The 4,604-nt window shown below is 39.1% G+C and overlaps 1 protein-coding gene across 1 annotated transcript in view; it reads left to right on the top strand.

Annotated features, from left to right (window-relative positions):
- The first annotated feature begins 1,126 nt into the window (after nucleotides 1-1,126).
- The window catches only part of ADGRF3 (adhesion G protein-coupled receptor F3), a 25,244-nt gene continuing 21,766 nt past the window's right edge, over nucleotides 1,127-4,604 (top strand). Inside the window, exon 1 of the mRNA XM_069072022.1 lies at nucleotides 1,127-1,391. The gene's annotated coding sequence lies outside the window, so the exon portion shown is untranslated. The remainder of the gene's footprint in view (nucleotides 1,392-4,604) is intronic.

Here is a 4,604-nt window from a genome sequence, read left to right as displayed (position 1 = left end):
CTACATTATCCTCTACTATCTTATCTCTTGGCCCCTTATCCTACTGATTCTTGAGTTTTGCCAAACTATAGTCATGAATTACTTCCCACTATCTGCCTCCTTAGTTCCTACTCACTTGCTACCAAGTGGAGTTGTAGAAAGATACATTGTTCTGAGTGGGTTGACTTACTATGTAAGTCAAGGGTTTGAGTCAGTCACAGAGTCTGTTACTTTCATATGGTTTTATATTGCTTGTTCTAAGTTATAAATTCTCCTAACAAGTCTTTCATCCAGAACTCTCATTTCTTTTCTGATAGTTCCCTCTAGGGCAGTGGTATCAAACTTAAATAGGAATTATCCCTGCAAGCCATATATTGACCTAGAAAACCACAAATTGACATGATTTTATATTGTACTTTTATTTTGTTACACATTTAACAATTACATTTTGATCTGATTCAGTTTTATAGGCAGCACATTTAACACCTCTGCCTAGAAGTGTCATCTCATTTATAATATCATTTTTAAAATTTTACAAGTTCTTCTTTCATTTTTTTCAAGGAATTCTAGTTGAACTTGTGGCAAAGTTACATTTTTTCTTTGAGGTTTTATTTATAGATGTTTGGGAGTCATTTTTTCTTCTGAATTTGTGTCTTGTATATCCCTAGATTCATGATGACTCTTTATTGTCATTGTGTTATTTTGTTTCCTTATTCTTCTAGCCTTACTTCCTGATATGAAACTTTGTGTTAGGACCAGGCTCTGTCTACTTCTAGAGGGAATATTGGCACTTAATTTGTGTTATGTGGGATCCTATACTTAAAAGACTTCAGGGATGACTCAGTCTGGGGAACTGAAAACTTTCAGCAAGCTCTGATTGCTGATATTCTGGTCTGAACTTTTAGGTTACCAATTCCAGTTTGGCAACACAACTGTAGACTTCCACCTTGTTGGAGCTATAATGGTAATGAAATTTGAAGATCCCTTTGTATTGGAAAGCTAAGAGGTACTTAGCACCTAGTTTCAAATTAAGCCTCTGTTAAAGAAACAAAATATGAATGCCTGTTGCTGACATAACAGGAAAAGGCTGAACAGGGAGGAGCAATACTGTATATAAGGAAAAACCCTTACTAGGAAAGTCAGAATTTCCTGGGAACTTGTGGTGGCAGAGCTTCTTCTGAGGGCCAGCTAGAGCTGCTGAGGACTTCCAAGGGGCCAACTGGAGTTTCCAGAGGAAGCATGACTGTGGTGTCAGTACTTTGTCTGTGGCTTTGTTAAGCTTTAACTTCCCAGGAATAGAGACTGTGAAGGATTTAAGGTGGACTGAGCACTGTGAGCTTCTGCATGGAGAGCTGGACAAGGAGCTGGCAGCTGTCTGCCTTTGAACCCAGGTGACAGTTTGGTGAATTCAGGTAGGAGATGGGACCATGGAAGGGAAACCATGAAAGCTGAAAGTCTGCCCCACCTCAAGATGAAAAGACTTCTCCATGAATACTGAGTAGTGACTGACCCTGATGTGAGGTTTGGCTTTGGGACTCACTTTGGGAAGAGTTGTTTGATTTGGCCAGATGAGACTCTGGGAAACCATTGAGCCCCACCCCCACCCCCCAACCCACCCACCCTGGGCTTTGAAAACCCAGATGTTGGTGCTTCTTTCTCTGGTAACTAACTAGGTATGGATATAATAGTCAGACAGTTGGAAGCCCTGTCTGCTGAATTGTGTTATTTTCTTTTGAGTAGTGACTGATGGAATTGTAATTTATTTGTGATTGAATTAAACACCTTGTGATTGACTAAAAGAAAGTACTATCCAAGGGTGAAGTACTTTGACTTTTGTATTTTGTGTCCCTTAAGGAGGCCTCCTTAAGGATTATTGAATGACTGGGTTACTGAATGTGACTACTTTGGTGAAAACTATGTGGCCATTTTAGTGATGTCATTGTGAATGCTGAATTTTATTTTTCTGTGATAAGTTGTAATATTGTGAATGCTGTACCTTGAGTTTCTGTGAATATTTTGCTTTGATTTGTTATTGAATAGAGTGTTTGCTATACTATGTAATCAGAACCTTGAAAGCTGTTCACAGCAGCATTCTTCTGGAAAGCTTCTCATGCATGGCTTTACAGGAGCTCCCATTGATAGTCACTGGTTCCAACCTATATTTACTAGCTAGGAGGCTTGGCAGGTTCAATGTGACAATGTGCCTTATCTATAGTCAAGTCAAATCTAGTCAATAAGCATTTATTAAATACCTACTATATGCCTGGAACTTTACTGTGCACTGAGAATACGAAGAAGAAAGACAAAAGAAAGCCCCTATTCTCTATGAGCTAATAGTCTAATGGGGGAGACAACATGCAAACAGATCTGCCCCAAAAAGAGAGATACCCAATTTGTCATGTACATATACGATATTTTAAACTTTTAAAAGTTGTTGTTCCATTTCTTCCATATATCTATCTCTCACACTCTCTCTTCAAATGTGATAAATTGGAAATAATTAACAAAGAGAAGTTACTAACATTAAGAGTGCACAATCCAGAGTGCCTACCCTAGCTACTTTGTTACAGAATGAATCAAATAAGCTGATCCCTGGTCCACAGTTCCCCACTTGGTTTCTTGCCTATGGGCTAAATCTGAAGCCTTGGGCTAGAAAAATAGTTACTGTGTTCTCTCCTTGCATTTTCTAGTCACTACTTGGTCTGAAGTTGTGGGAGAGAGTTGAACTGTACTATTTGAATCTTTGCTGTTTTGATTCAATTAAATCAATCAATTTATCATCTCTCACCTCCCACCAAGAAGAAACTAACAAATTTATGCCCTGATACTTATATCAAGTAAGAAAACACCTATTGAATCAATCGATATAATATAAAAACTAATCTGTCTATAAAATAGTTAAATAGAACTGTTGTACAGGGGACCACAAAAATTGAAGGAACACAATCAGTGGAGACTTGAGCTAATGACAGACTAGAAACACCTCCTTCCCCCAAGGGTACTGGAGAGCCCTGAGAAAGTGGTAGGGTGTATCATCCCTGACCTTCAGACAATGGAGGCCAGGATAGTAATTACCACAGATAACTTTGGAAAAAGCAGTTTCAGTTGAATGATGAGGTTGAAAGCAAAGTTGGAAACCAATTGCAAAGGACTGATAAGATGTGACAGGAGAGTAAATGGAAGCAACAAGTATAGACAGGTTTTTCTAGGAGTTTGGCTATGAAAGGGAGGAGAAATCTAGGATGATAGCTTAAGTGTGTGCTAAGATCTAATGAGAATTTTTATTAAGGATTGGGGAGATATGAACACATTTGTAGGTGTCAGGGAAGAAACCATAGGAAAACACCAAATATTAGATATTAGATAAATAGGCAAGTATCACCTGGGTTTCTGATGATGTGCAAAATAATCCAGAGCTTTCTGCTGGTGAAGATGGGAGGGGAGGGGATCAAGCTATACTTAGAAAGGAGCAATCATCATTTGACTGATCATTTGATCAAACATTTGGCTCTGGGAAAGTATATTGAAGATGTCTAAGAGAGTTGAGAGTATAGCCTGGTGAAGAATGAAGACATGGCCTGGGTGTCCTCCTTAAAATGGAGATTCTGAGAGGAACCAGCAAATCAAAGGGAGAGTCCTTGGGGCAAAGAGTACTACTAATGTGTTAGTGTATGAAATCCAGGGGTGGAGTAAGCTTCCAGGGTGAAGAGGTTTCTGGGGCATTATAAAGAAAGTCTGGAAGAGTAAAGAATACAATCTGGAGAGGAGAAAAATACCTTAAATACTTTTTTAAAGTTACTTAAAATAGAATGCAAGACAGAAAAGATAAAATTGAGACTCAAGGAGCAGATATACCTCCCATCTCTCACCCAAAAATGATGGTAATGGGATTTAAATCCATAAAAGGAAACAACCATGTTTCAGGATGTGGACCCCAAAAAGGAAAAGCCCCTGAAGTTTCCCACAAACTTCAGCTGCCCATATCCCTGGCATTCCCCTGAGGCATTTAGACCTTGATTACTTAATTAGCTTACCTGACCCTATCTTATCCCATCCAGGCCCCTTTCTCCACCTCAGGCTATTTGATCACATCCACATTTTCTCAGTTTTTTTCTGTATAAAAGTAACAATTTTATCTTCATCAAATGGGCAGATTCTTAAAATCTGGCCCACTTACATTGTCGTCACAAATACCGCAGACTTACTAGGAATCTTGCCCACCGACCCAGTATCTTAATAAAATTGCTACTTGGACTAAAAGAATGTTTGAGTGGTTGAATTCTTTCAAGGCAGACCACTGCCTTGTACCCTTGCATTTCAGGGTTTCTAGCATCCCTAGACCATTAATACAACCACCCAAACTTTCAGAAAACATTTGTAGAGTGTTCTTCTGATGAGGGATGGCTCCCTCTACATTCAGCAGGAACTCTGATCTTATCTAAGACCAGAAAACCTGCAATATCCTCTGGAAAGAATTCAAGGTATCAGGCTTAATTGGAGTGAGAGTTGTAGAAGTTTATTGTTAGGCTTCTATGAGAAGGGGGCAAGAGTCCTGTAGGGAACCTGCGAGTGAGAGGGTGTATCAGCAATGCCATATTCACAATGCCTATGGAAATTATAGATAT

This window comes from Petaurus breviceps, unplaced genomic scaffold (assembly GCF_028583685.1).
Source record: "Petaurus breviceps papuanus isolate PSGF00001 unplaced genomic scaffold, PetGlider_PUasm1.0 90845, whole genome shotgun sequence".
Classification (NCBI taxonomy): Eukaryota; Metazoa; Chordata; class Mammalia; order Diprotodontia; family Petauridae; genus Petaurus; species Petaurus breviceps.
The sequence above is the reverse complement of the archived record's forward strand: the minus strand, read 5'-3'. Positions and strand labels throughout refer to the sequence as shown.